Source organism: Rhinolophus sinicus, chromosome 1 (assembly GCF_057876585.1).
Source record: "Rhinolophus sinicus isolate RSI-liver-muscle chromosome 1, RSI-T2T, whole genome shotgun sequence".
NCBI classification, from domain to species: Eukaryota; Metazoa; Chordata; class Mammalia; order Chiroptera; family Rhinolophidae; genus Rhinolophus; species Rhinolophus sinicus.
Window position 1 is genome coordinate 12,611,198 of NC_142501.1, and position 14,285 is coordinate 12,625,482.

General features: G+C 47.7%; 1 protein-coding gene across 8 annotated transcripts in view; it reads right to left on the reverse strand.

The window, feature by feature from the left end:
* LOC109445761 (apolipoprotein L6-like) overlaps positions 1-14,285 on the reverse strand; it is a 50,487-nt gene that overhangs the window by 18,668 nt on the left and 17,534 nt on the right. For 3 of the 8 annotated variants that reach the window (XM_088796841.1, XM_088796843.1, XM_088796856.1), the window contains exons 2-6: positions 13,363-13,480; positions 4,571-4,634; positions 4,152-4,237; positions 2,945-3,052; positions 2,612-2,656 (exon numbers count right to left, since the gene is read on the reverse strand). The gene's annotated coding sequence lies outside the window, so the exon portion shown is untranslated. Of the gene's footprint in view, positions 1-2,611; positions 2,657-2,944; positions 3,053-4,151; positions 4,238-4,570; positions 4,763-13,362; positions 13,481-14,285 lie in introns of those variants that run through there. The other 5 variants (XM_088796848.1, XM_088796845.1, XM_088796850.1 and 2 more) reach the window with 4 other exon arrangements.

Genomic DNA, 14,285 nt, shown 5'->3' on the forward strand with positions numbered 1-14,285 from the left:
GCAGTCTTCTTCCCATCCTTCCCCTATATTTGGCACTTGGTCCCAGAGCTCAGGGCAGAAGTGGCATTTCCTAAATACGCCTTCTTTCTGATGATCAGCTTCCTTACCCCTCACCTCTCCCCGTTCCACTTCTAAAAATCTTAGGGGGAAAAAAAAACCCTTCCATACATATTTTGAAGGTGCAGAAATCCTTATAACCCCCTTTTGCTAATTACTTCAATAAATACAGGTTTACTATAGAAAATTTAGAAATAAAGAATGAAATTTGTCTGTACTCCCACTTCACAGAAAAACAATGTCAATGTTTTACTTTACAGGCAAAAAAAAGTAGCCTCATGCTGCTCCTACAGTTTTGTGTGAATTTTTGTCTCTTAACATTATATTATTAAACAGTTGCCGGAAGGATATTTAAAGGCCATGAACATTTCATTATATGGATATATTATTACGTATTTAATAACTTCCCTGCTGTTGAAACTTTGGGTTGTTTTCAGTTTCAGTTTTTGTTTTGTTCTTATAAACACTTTTTGCTTCATAAATAATCGTTGATCTTTATATAACTGTTGGTCCACATGTTTGGTTATTTCTTTGGGATAGTTTTCGAGGTAGAAAACAGTGTCTTCTCTGGTGTATAAGGCTGTTTGGGAGAGTGTGACTCCAAGGTGACCATAGCCTATAAAATGAGTCACGTTTTTGTGTTTACTTGTGCCTGACATACATCTACTGTTTTTATACACCTTTAATCTTCTCAATGACCTCCTGAAACAGATGCTAATATTATCCCCATTTTACAGATGAGGAAACTGAGGCACAGGGAGGCTAATATCATGCGATTGGTAAGTGGGAGAGCCCAGTGTGATTCCAGCTAGGAAACAATAGGAGTCTAGAACAGTAGATCTCAATCAGGGTTGAGTTTTCTCCCCAGGGAGTATTGGTAATGTCTGTAGATATTGGGGGAGGGAGGAAGAGAGAGAAAGAGAGAGAGAGAGAGAGAGAGAGAGAGAGAGAGAGAGTTGTTATTGGCATCTAGTGGGTAGAGGCCAGCAACGCTGCTAAACCCCCACACTGCACAGCACAGCCCCCACAACCAAAAAGGATCCTGTCCAAAACATCAGTGGTCTGGGGCTAAGAAACCCTGGTCTAGAGCCCCACTCTTTACCATCACCCTGTGATAACTCCCCATTTTTCATATTAGTTCTCAGTCCTATCAGATGCAGGGCAGAGATCATAGGGTAGGTAGGAAGGTAGAAATGAGCAGGAGGAGGAGGGTCACTCGCCGGGCTCAAACCGCCATTAGGGGCCACCCGAGGCCCCTGCCTTTGCCCAATTTGCATCACAAACATCCGGCTTCTCAGGATTTACATCCGCTTACCTGGATGCCCACGGCTGCGCACTGTGGTTTTGTCCCCTTTAGTGGGCTTTCAAATAAGTTATGGGAAATTGATGGGCTCACACTTAAGCCATGGGAAACAAGCAGGGAGGACGGGACACATCAGCAGAAAAAGAGGAAGATACTGGAGAGGGGCCGGGAAGACAATTCTACCCATAAGGATAAAAACCCTCACACAATGTAGGGAGAGGCTGCTCCCCACCCTCGGGTGAGCCTGCTCCACGTTTCAGAGTGTACTTGCTTGTTAATAACCCTTGCTTTCTGCAATTTGCTTAACTCTGTCTCTGACTGAATCGTTTCTTTCAAGAGGACAAGTACTGAGGAAAAAATGTCGTTCCCAGTACCAACGGCAGGGAGCTCTCTGGTCCCATGAGGTCCTATCCCCACCCTCCTGACCTGGGTGGATGTGAGAGGAAGGTGATGTTGGGAGAGTGAGGGACTGATGGGAGAGGGTTAGCGGCATGGTTTCATTCGAGACCTCCTATTTCTGACAGCCTTCGCTTGCCTGCTTGGGGACCCTTCAGCTCCACCATACTCTCCAACGTTTCCTCCCCCTGCAGACCAGCTCCCTCAAACCTCCGATCTAAGTAAGAAAAGGTGACTTATTCTGAAAACACAGACTGAAGAGGTTCCCCTTAATCTTTATCACCATCTCCCCCCCTTCTTGCCCCCAACTACCCCCGGTAAACCTACAATCCAGGAAACATTGGGGGTTGGCTTTGCTGTTTCGAGACGACTCACTCAGCATCTTTCTTCTACAAAGACGACATCCCCTAAAGCGCCGCTGCAGAGAACTTCTAGGGAAATACCTGTGTCAGAAGAAGGAAGGCCTCCTACATTCTGGGGGCCAGGCCTTCTCCATGTAGAGCTCTGGGGTCCCCAAGCAAAGGAAGCGAAGATGCAACTTGGTGGGTCATATCTCACTCTTAATCACGTTTTCATTTGAGCTTCAAATGGACAGTGAGGGAGAAATTCCTGTCCTGATTTATCAGTAAAGGATTTAAACTTCAGACCTTCCCAAGCTGTCAAAGTTAGTAACTAGCAGGACGGATTTGAATCTTGGTGGCCCTGACAAGACCTCTTTTTCTGTATCCAACCCCTTGGGCACAACGTCCTTTCTGGGGCGCCGAAGCACCCCCTCCCCTCCAACCTCTGCCTGTTGTCCCACCTGTTCTCCACGAAGCTCTGAAGACTCAGGTCCTGAGGGAAAATAGGACTCACCTCTCTGGGGGTCTCCGTTTTGACAGGGGACTGTGAGCGACTAGGCTGCAGGAGGAAAAAAGGCCAAAGTACAGTCTCCAGCTGGTTTTATTAAGGGCTGGGGTGGGGGTGGCGGGTCTGAGTGTTGCTGGCTTATTCTGAGAAAGGATTGTTAAACTGGGTTAGGTTAACTGTTGCTATTACCAAAATGCCAACACTCACAGCAACTCTTCTGGGAAGCCTGGGGCTTGCTGAGAAAGGCCTTGCCCTTTTACTTTCGTTTTCTAATAAATACACAGTGGACTGAAACAAACAAATCAAAGCCAGAGGCTGTTTCACCTCTCCGCGTCCTACCTGTGACAACAGGTGAGTGGTGATACAAGGACTCTGAAGTCAAGCCAACCAGCTGGAGCTGTGTCACCGTGATCCAGTTCCTCAACTGCCTTGGCCTCGACTCCCCATCTGTGAAATGGGTATTAGAATAGCTCCCGTGGCACGGAGCCCCTATGAGGAGCCATGAGCAAGCCATGCAACGCCCAGTGTGGCAGAGCACCCACAAACACGTTATGGGCGTCTGCAATGATTGTTGTCACATCACTGTCCTACCCTCTGAGGGGGACAACATTAAAGCTCTAATGACTCTTACCTGAAAGGTGAAAACGTAAAATGATCTGAAAACTGAAAGGTTTTTCCATAATGCAGTGGGTGGTAAAACTTCACCTGAACTGGTGCAAGCTTATAGTTTTTATGTATCTCACTTTATTTGAATATTCATCGTTTCACCGCAGAAATATGAACCGGGTTTGACTAAGGAGAGCAGCTGGGATGTTACATAATGTATAGTATCGGCACCTTTCCAAAACCCCCCCCAAAAAATGGAAACTCTGAAGCACATCTGGCCCCAATGATTTGAGATATAGGATTGTGGTTCCAACGCTCCCATTTTGCAGATGAGGACACTGAGACCTCAAGAGGGTTCATGCATGGCTTGCCCACGGTCACACAGCTAAGAAATAGCAGAACCAGTTCTAGATTCTGTGTCTGTGGTTAATGAGACCATAGTGCGGTCCTGGACTGAGATTTGTGTGTCTCCATGTGTGTGCAAGCTGGGATTGGGGGCCTTGTGGCTTGCTCACATTTATACGCCCAGATATCCCCGCATCCTCTCCCTAGCCCTACCTGAGGCCACACTGGGGGCTGCTGCTTTGCAGAAGGTGTGGCCCACCCACCCAGTCTTGGGAGTGGGGACTGACTGATGTCCCCTGGGCCCATGAGCAGAAATGAGAGGCTAGTGGGCCACCGAGCCTTTCCAGCCCTGCACCATGGCCTCTGGAACTTAGGGACTCTGAGCAGAGGCTGTCCTTGAGATGGAGCTGGCCAGCCGGGACAGCCGCTATCCAGGGGGCCTCCCTGCTGTTTCCCTGGCAGCAGCCCCAGATGTTGGACCAGGGGTGGTTTTACCACAGCTGCTCTTGTGCAATAGCCCCAGGAGCTGCTGGGTGAGCAAAATAACATGTCACATGAGGGAAACGCTGCTTATGTGGTGAGACAGAAAACTAACCTGCATCCTCTCACTCAGGTGAGCAGAAAGATGGAGTTGCTTCATTTCCTAAAACTCACTGAAGTTTCCACAGGACCCTCACCCTGCTGAAAAGAAACAAACTTGCTTTAAGGTCTTAGGCAGAAGTTAGAAAATGTGGGAGGAAGAGAAGGGGTGGGAGCGGGTCCACAGTGCGCACAGAAAAAGCTCATAACTAGCTTTGATTAACTGCTTCCACCCTTGGATCTCTCTCTCTCTCTCCCTCTCCCTCTCCCCCTCGCCCCCTCCCCTCCCCCTCCCCCCTTCCCTCCCCCTCCCCCCTCCCCTCCCCCTCCCCCTCTCCCCCTCTCCCCCTCCTTGGCTAGGCCCATTCTCTTCCCTGAGAACATATCACTGATCAACCCTGTTTTGCATATTAACCAGCTAACCAGCTTGCTGACCTGTGATCCTTTACTTCCTCAGCGAGAAGAACCGAGCCTCCCGTAACAAAGGTACCTCAGTCTCCTGCGATTTAAAACACTCTTTCAGGTAAAGCCAGTCACTTGGGGGTGAAGGTCTAGGCAAATTCAGGTTCAAATCTTCTCTCAGGGCCTTTGCTCTTCCCTTAAAAGTTTGCTGTGCCCCCAAATGGCTGCGGGGGCCTGGCTGTCCCTCTGGGTTCTCACTGGCCTGCACGGAGGCGTGCTTCGACCCACCCTCCCACTGCTGGCTTCAGGTCCAATCAGCTGGCTCGGGGCCACCTCGGCTCTGAGGAGATGCAGGTGCTCTGCTTTCAGCCACACCTGCATGCCATCAGCCCTGGGAGCAGACGCTCTGAGGTCCCCCGAGCCCTCGGCCCCCAGCCCTTCTCCCATGCCTTGCCCAGGCCCTGGGGAGCAGAGGGGGGTGGGGGGACAGGGGTGGTGGACATGACAAGGCAGAGGAGGGATGTTGACACAAAAAACATCCAAACCTCTAAAGAACTTTGTATAAGAGTTCATTTGAGCCAAAACTGATGACATCTGCTGGCGATCTAGCTGGGAGCTAGATCTCAAATGCTCTGGAGACTAACAGTTTTGCTGCTGCTTTTATGCATTTGAGATTAAGGAGGGCACGAAAGGAAGATGACATGAAGGTGGGAGAAACCAAGGCGTGGATTGGATTACAGGACCGTTAACAAGATGATGTGCTCTCCTGAGGGTGGTTAGGCTTATTTCAAAGTTGTGGGAACCTAGATGCATGGAAACAATGGACAGGGCTGCTTAAGGCAAATATAAATCTTTTACTAAAGAAGCTATGTGCCTGGGGCGTGAGTACCCACCATGACTTGCCCAGTTAGGAATTTATGATCAGATGGCCCTGAGAGGGTACTTTCCTTAGAATCCTTTCCCCCTTTTTTCATCCACAGGGAGGTGGTGTGTCAGCCCCTCTCTCTACCTAAACAACCACAAGGCCTCCTGCTTCAGCCTAAATCCTCTCTGTTCCTGCCGGTAGCTGCCTTCTTCTGCTGGGAGTTTTTATACCACCTTTGGTCATGATGGGCAGGAACTGCAGTTGGAACCCTCTGACCTTTTGCTCTTGTCCCTCCCTCTGCCTGTTTCCCTCCTGATGAAACAAGTAAAGAGTTAACAGGGTGTGGAAGGGTGGCTCAGTTGGTTAGAGCTTGAGCTCTGGGCAACGGGGCTGCCAGTTCGATTCCCACATGGGCCAGCGAGCTGCGCCCTCCACAACTAGAGTTAAGTCAATGAGGTGCCGCTGAGCTCCTGGGTGACCAGATGGCTCAGTTGGTTGGAGCGCGGGCTCTCAACCACAAGGTTGCCAGTTCGACTCCCGCAAGGGATGGTGGGCTGTGCCCCCTGCAACTGTCACAACTATCAATAGCAATTGGACCTGGAGCTGAGCTGCGCCCTCCACGACTAAGATTGAAAGGGCAACAACTTGACTTGGAAAAGTCCTGAAAGTACACGCTGTTCCCCAATAAAGTCCTGTTCCCCTCCCCCAATAAAATCTTTAAAAAAAAAAAAAAAAGTAAGTTAACAGGAGCAAGCTTGTGAGCTGGCAGGAACGATCTTAAACATTAACCACCTGACTCTGAATCCCCTGGCTAGCACTGCACCTTCAGGCTGACAAGCACCTTACATTCATAATACGAGATAGACAATTAAGTTTGTGAACTCATCCTAGAAAAAGTGCTACACACCTCACTACTGAATATCACTACCGTCAACTTCAAAGTACTCCCCTAGGGAAGCTATGCACCAACTCCAGCACCTAGTCCACCCTTCAAAGCAATTTTGGAACTCTTTTTCAGGAAGGGGCATCAGAGCTGTTGTCGCATTACCCTTGATGTCCTGAATGTCATCAAAATGTCTTCCTTTCAATATTTCCTTTATCTTCAGGTAAAGAAAGAAGTCACTGGGGGCCAGAGCAGATGAGCAGGGAGGGTGTTCCAATACAGTTATTTGTTTACTGGCTAAAAACTCCCTCACAGACAGTGCTGTGTGAGCTGGTGCATTGTCGTGATGCAAGAGCCATGAATTGTTGGCGAAAAGTTCAGGTCAGCTAACTTTTTCACACAGCCTTTTTCAGCACTTCCAAATAGTAGACTTGGTTAACTGTTTGTCCAGTTGGTACAAATTCATAGTGAATAATCCCTCTGATATCAAAAAAGGTTAGCGATATCACAGCAACAAATTCGCGAACTTAATTGTCAGACCCCATAGGTGGGGACAGAGCAGTTCCCAATTGCAACAGCAAACCCCTGCAAGCTGACATCCATCATAGATGGGAACAGGACAATTCCCAGGAGAAGACAATTGTAACGGCAACAACAATTGACAAGCACCCTACATCCTGCATGGAAAAATGTAAAACCCCAGCATTTTTGCACATCAGCGCAGCTGTCTCCATCAGACTCTGCCCTGGAAAACTTCTGCCAGTTCCAAACAGAACTCTCTCTCTCTTTTTGACTTTCCATAAATCTTTTCTTACTCTTGTAGAGTCTCATAAAAGCTTTTACATTCTGCAAATGACCAGGGGTTAATTCTACGCCAAGACACCTCCCAGTCCTGGAAAACTCCTGCCCACACTCCTCTCACGGGGCATCTGTCTTCTCTAGACACTGCCATAGGCACCCTCGTCATCCAACTTCCAATAAACCTTTTCTCGCTTCCCTACTTTTCTGAGTCTCGTGAATGCTTTCACATTCTGTGAACGTCCAGAGGTATCCAAAAAAAAAAAAAAAAGATACAGTTTAGAGAATTTCTGCTGTTAACAAACAAACAACACTTTTACTTTTGTACCCTAAATGGAGTACCTAACAGGTCAACCACTCTGAGGGCCAGATGTCAGAGCGTCCGGTCACTCCTCCTCTGCCCTGGGGCCTGGTCACAGTCAATGGTGCTGTCAGCAGGCTGACTGTCTGAAACCTGTGGGCTACCTGGAGTTGTAATTCTAAGTTCTTTGAACACAAGAGGTACAATTGATTCAAGCTAGTTGAAACTTAAGAATTTTTGGATGGCCCCGGGGACAGCTCTAGCCTCAACGTTACAGCTGGACGACCATGCCTGGGAACAAACAGGGAGCAAGCCTGATGGGAGCTCAGGGGACAACGCATGAGGCTGCTTCCATCAGGTGACTCAGCCACAGGTCCCTTCTTGTCCACACAAGTTTCATACCCGGGGAGAGAATCTGATTGGCCGAGCTGAGATCACATGCCCAGCCCTGCGCTGTGGCGTGTGTCTTACTTCATTTAGACTGCTTGTGGACGAAAAAAAGGGTTCTAACTTCACAGGGTGATCTGATCAAGATTCCTTATGGGGCAGGTCATGGTGAGTAACTTCTTTAGTAAAAGGTTTAGTTTGCCTTAAGCCAGCCCTGTCCATTGTTTTTGTGTCTCTAAGTTAACACACCTTTGATATGCCTTTTGTCAGACCCCTCAAGACAAGCAACCTTCAAGAGAGCACCTAATCTTAAGTATCCTGTAAACCCATCCCTGCCTTAATTTCTCTCACCTTCGTGTAATCTTCCTTATGTTCCCTCCTTAATCTCAAATGCATTAAAAAAAACCCAAAAACCTGTCAACTGTTATTCTCAGAAGCATTCTTCTCGGTCTGTTGAGATCTTGCTTCCAGGTGTACCCTCTATTTGACTCAAATGAATTTGTTATAAAATTTCTCTGCAGGTTTGCACATTCTTATGTCGACATGCTATAACAAAATAGCACCGACTGCATGGCTTATAAACAATAGACACTTATTTCTCACAGTTCTGGAGGCTGGAAGTTGGAGAAGGGGGAATTAACATGGTCAGGTTCTGGTGAGGACCCGCTTCTTTGCAGATTGTCAGCTTCTCCCTGTGTCCCCCCACAGGGGCCAGAGAGCTCTGTGGGGTCTCTTTTATAAATGCACTAACCCCATTCCTGAGGCTCCACCCTTGACACCTAATTGCCTCCCTCGCCCCAATACCATCACACTGGGTGCAGGATTCCAACATGTGAATTTGAGGGGGACACAAACATTCAGACCGTAACAGGGTGGTGCGCGTGAAGGTGAGGTTTGTTGGTTAGTCTACCCAGCAGAACCACATGGGGTGGAGGACAAGTAATTACCCAAAGGAAGGGGGTGCTGTTCCCAGAAAAGGCCAAGAGAGGATGTTGGGCAGGCGAAAGCCAAGATGTCCACTGCATCCCATCCTTTGCCCAGCACACACACACACACACACACACACACACACACACACACCCCTTCCTTTCAGGTACAGGATTTAAAAAATGCCTTTCATATAAGATGCGATAACCCAGATAAAGCACTGAAAGTACCCACTCTTCTCTGAGGGGTGGTGTCTTGAAGCCATGCCCAATGATTGGCAGTGGATTTACCCAATGGAGTGGCTGAGCTGTGAATCGGGACCTCTGGCCTTCTCTCATTTTATCACAACTCTTGTTGACATTCTCAAATCCACGGCCTAAGAAGTAAATTTAACCACCACTAATAGACAGTAAAGGGAATGAAGAGGAGAAGGAAGGAAAATTCTGAAAAATTATTCCATGACACAGCAAGCAAAAAGTTACAACTGTTGGTTATAATCTTTTCCTGAAACTTGCATTAATATTATTATTATTACCAGTCTCCAGAAAATATTAATGGTAATACTAGGAGTAGTCATTATAGCTATAATTTACTGAGTGCTTGCCACGTGCCAGGTACTATTCTAAGGGCTTTACAAGAATTAGCTCAAGGTCATGGGGGGTATTCACGACTTCCCTCCTCTATTGCCTGTGCCCTTATCCCCTTGCCTTCAGCCAGTTCCTCAGCAGGTTGGAGCCCTTTTCGCAAAGGGAAGACCCTAACCTTCCTGTCTTCCTGAACGAGGTGGTGGTAGCCTTCCAGCTGCCTTTCCCCCGGCCATGGTATAGCGAGCAGGCATGGATCCCCGGCCCCACACCAGTGCATTTTGGCTACTTCCCATCAATGAATATGGCCAGCCATGTTGGCCAACAACATAATCCTCTTTTTACCTATTTGCCTCATGGCTCAGGAGCTCAAAAAGGCAGCTCACCAACATGAGAATATACTTAATGCTACTGAACTGTACACTTGGTTAACCCCTTAACCAAACCATAATATAAATTTTATGTTATATGTATTTTACCATAATTTAAAGAAAAAGCCAGCTCAAAGAAAAATGGCACAGCCACTTTAAGAAACAGTCTGGCAATTCCTCAAAATGTTAAATATATCATCAATGATGAATGGATAAATAAATCATGGCATATGGACATACAATGGAATATTATTCAGCCATAAAAAGGAATAAATTACCAGTACATGCGACCATGTGGATGAACCTCAAAGACATTATGCAAAGTGAAAGAAACCAGACACGAAAGGTCCCATATTGTATGATTTCATTTATATGAAATGTCCAGAATAGGCAAATGTAGAGACAGAAAATAGATTAGCGGTTGCCAGGGCATGGGGGGAGGGAGGAAAGGGGAATGACTGCTACAAGATATGGTGTTTCTTTGAGGGTGATGAAAATATCTGGAATTATATAGCTGGCTGCACAACTCTGTGAGTATACTGAAAATCATCAACTTATACATTTATGGGAGAATGGTATGGTACCGAATTATATTTCAATAAAACTGTGTCTTGTTTATTTTTTTTTTAAGCCAGTTCACACTTTCAGTTTCCAATTTAATCATTACTAGGTGAACTGGTGGAAGTATTCCTTTTTTAGGTACTAAGCTAAACCTTCTTGATAAGTAGAGCCTCAAGTCGTATAATGGGAAGCAAAATTTGGGGGCAAATGGTGTAATTGTAAGAGGCAGCACTCCCTCCCCTCCCTGTTGGTTTCTGGACCCGTGTATCCTGGTTATTGGGAGAAATGGCATATGGATTATTGCTCGTACAGGATCCTACAAGACAGTGTCTTGTCCCACCCCAGCTGGAGCCACTAGGATCTCAGGTCCTAAGGATGAGCAGGGAGAGAGCTGCCCTGTCACCTACATGACGCTTCCCCCAGTACCTCACAGCCATTAGGGTGGTAATTATAAAAATATACAGAAAATAACAAGTGTTGGTGAGGGTATGGAGCAATGGGAACCCTTGTGCACCGTTTGTTGATGGGAATGTAAAACGGGCAGCTGCTGTGGAAAATAGTCTAGCAGTTCCTCAAAAAATTAAAAATTGAATTACCATTGGACCCAGCAATTCCACTTCTGGGTGTGTACCCAAAAGAAGTGAAAGCTGGATCTTAGAGATGTTTGTACCCCCATGTTTCTAGAAGCATTATTCACAATAGCCAGGAAGTGGAAGCAACCCAAGAGGTCTATGCGTCGTACATTGGAATGTTACTTGACCTGAACAAGGAAGGGAATTATTCTGGCACAGGCTACAACACGGATGCGCCTTGAGGACACTATGCTAAGTGAAAGAAGCCAGACCCAAAAGGATAAATACAGGAAATAGAATAGTGATTGTCAGGGGTTGTGAGGGGGGGAATGGGGAGCTATTCTTTAATAATTACAGAGCTCCAGTTTTACAAGATGAAAAGAGTTCTGGAGATGAATGCTGGAGATGGCAGCGCAACAATGTGACTGTACTTAATGCCACTGACAGTGCTCTTAAAAATGGTAACGATGCTGCCTTTTATGTGGCTTTCCCCTAGGGCATGCTGCTCTTTGCACTGCGAGGTCCCTTGTTAGGTAAGGGCTGCGTGGCCCACAGGCGCTCCCTCCCTCCCAGCAATGCTGGGGAGGTTGGGATTGCAACCTGGAAGATAGCCACGCTGCTGACTGGCTACTCCACCCAACTCCACGGTGGCAGCTGGCAGAAGGGAAAGTCCACACAGCTCAGCCAGCCGGTGAGTGAGAACTCGGTGTTGTAGGCCCAAGGTTAAGATAACCCTAAGCCACAGCTGTGATATTGACGGCCTGGGGTCCTTTGGCAGCTCCATGGCAGAAACCCAACTCCAACAGGGTAGTCAGGGAGGGTGGAGGAGGGGCCTTCAGGAGCACTGACCCTGAAATTCTTGGGTTCCCACAATCTCTTCCCTATGGCATTTAAGGATAGTTTGAGCAAGAGCTTCCCAGAGAGCACAATTTGCGAAATACTAAAGTCCGACCCCTGCCCTATAACTTCATCTGGAAGCAGCCCCAGAATCCGACAGCCCAGTCCAGAGTGGAGAGAAAGCAGAGGTCACAGGGGAAAGGAACACTGAACTTGGCCCCTGGTCCGCTGGGTCCCAGGCCCTTGCTGTTTATCCTAACAACCCTCCAGCACCATTTCAGCCACTTCCCAGAGCTCTTGTAAAGATTGAATGGTTTTTCTTGACGGTGGTAAAGGTTGTCATCAGGTACTCTGGTCATCGTTGACCATTTTTGTACACCCAGGACTTGCCTTTCATGGAAGATTTGAGGGACTCTTGAGTGGATGCTCCCCTTCCTTCTCCGCCCCCCCCCCCCATTAGAAGTACAGATTTTCATGATTGTGGGGTTGTAGGGACGGGAACTGGCAAGTGTAAAACATTGCACATGGAGCGGTGTGCTGGGAGCGTACAATTCTGCACCCAATTCCAATGCTAAGTTTTCCCCCCACACCTCCAAGGAATTTTTTGACATCATATGGGTGTCCTACAATTTAACTCAATGCTGATACTATCTACCCAGAGATGGCGTCACATCCTATAGGTCACGGGCTCAGCCCTGCGCGACTCCCCCGGCACCTCCCACACTTCAGACTGGGTTGTCACCTGTGCTTCTGACCAACTGGCTATAGATCAGAGGTTTCTGTGACCTCCTCCTAGGGTTCGATTAAGTTGCTAGAGCAGCTCACAGAACTCAGGAAACTAGTTTACTTCCTAGATGACCAGCTTAGTCTAAGAGGATATAACTCAGGAACAGCCAGATGGAGCAGATGCCCTGGGCCAGGTGTGGGCAAAGGGTGCCGAGCTTCCACGCCCTCTCCAGGGGCGCCCCTCTCCCAGCAGCGCCACGTGGTCACCAACCTGGAAGCCCTCAGAACCCCATCCTTTTGGGTTTTTATGGAGGCTCCATTACCTGGGCATGACTGACGATATCATTGGCCTTTAGCAATTGAACTCAAAGCTATAGCCCCTCCCCCTCCCTGGAGGTGGTCGGGGTGAGACTGAAATCTCCAACCCTCTAATCACATGGTCAGCTCCACTGGCAACCAGTCCCTACACTCAGGTATCGTAGGAACATTCCAGAAGTGACCTTATTAAGGTCACAAGATAACGTTTATCGCGCTCATCACTTAGGAAATTCCAAGGATTTTAGGAACTGTGTGCCAGGAACAGCATTGAAGACCGAATATGTATTTCTTATTCTAAAATCACAACATCACAGAGCATTTCATGTATGGTCTCGTTTCACCCACACAGTCCTTCTAAGAGGCAGGGAGCACAGGCTCAATTTGTAGTTGCCCAGACTGGGGCATGTGGATTTGAGCACCTCACCTGAGGTGCAGAGTCTGACCCCACTACTAAGTGCTAGGGTTGGGTGAGAACCACGGTCCGTCCCACTCCGAGTTCTCCCACTGGTGCACATCTCAGAAACCCCCAGCGCACTTCCATGGACCAAGAAATAAGTGAGTTTGCAAAATGCGCTCCTCGTGGGAGTCTGGCCCTGTGATGGGTAAGCAGGGCTTGGAACGGGAGGCTAACGTGTGCGAGGGGAGAATTTAGTTACTTAGTCAGCATTTTCTTGGGTTGCAAGTGACAAACCCACCTTGAACTAGCAGCAAAAGCAGGGATTTATTTGAAGGCTATATCCAGCTCAGCTGTTTTTATATTGCAGGTCACAGCCCTTGAGTGGGTCAGGAATTCAGCTTAGTGGGTCTCAACTCCTAGTAAAAGAAAACAGGATGGAAAGTATTAGAACGTATCATACATAATAAGGGTGTAAGTATCATTTCATGAAAATTTCATATATATATAATCATAATCTTACTGTGTGCCTGTGTCTGTGTGTGTGTCCCCGTCCCGGGTTGCAATGTGAAATGGGTCATAGATAGAATGTTTGAGAGCTAGTGATGTAGCTCATGGAACCAAAATGAGATCTACAGGGTGTCAGGAGCTCTGGGAATTTCAGGTCCTGAGATTAGGGACCCCATCAGAGGTCATAGGTCATAGGTGTCTCTCTCCCTTGACCCCCCACATCTAGTCTGCTGACCTGGTGCTTAGACTGCCACAGGGAGGCAATCACACATTAGCAGAAGAGATCAAACAACAGAATTCTGTCTTGGTGACAGGAATGAGGGCCTGATCTTAGGTTATTTTATTAAGACAAGAAAAGATCTCTTTTTCCCCACAGTTCTGACCAGCACTGAATGTATACAGCAGCAGACTGGTGACGACTCCTGCCACTCTCCTCTCTTAGAAGTTCTTAAAACCAGGATTGGCTCAACGAGGTCTGTGGCCATTCCCTAGCTGGGGACCTGCACTGTGACTTCAGAGAAAACCAAAGCCCTGGGGCTGAATGGTACTAGTAAGAAGACAGAATCTTCCAGTCAGGAAGAGCTGGGGGCAGGAAGTTGTATTACTTTGATCACAGCAGACACTTGACTTTATTTGTAGCCCGAGCTCGTGGTCAGTGGCACCCACAGGTGATGCTCAATGACAATAGCCATCTCCCCTGATCTTACTCTGGGC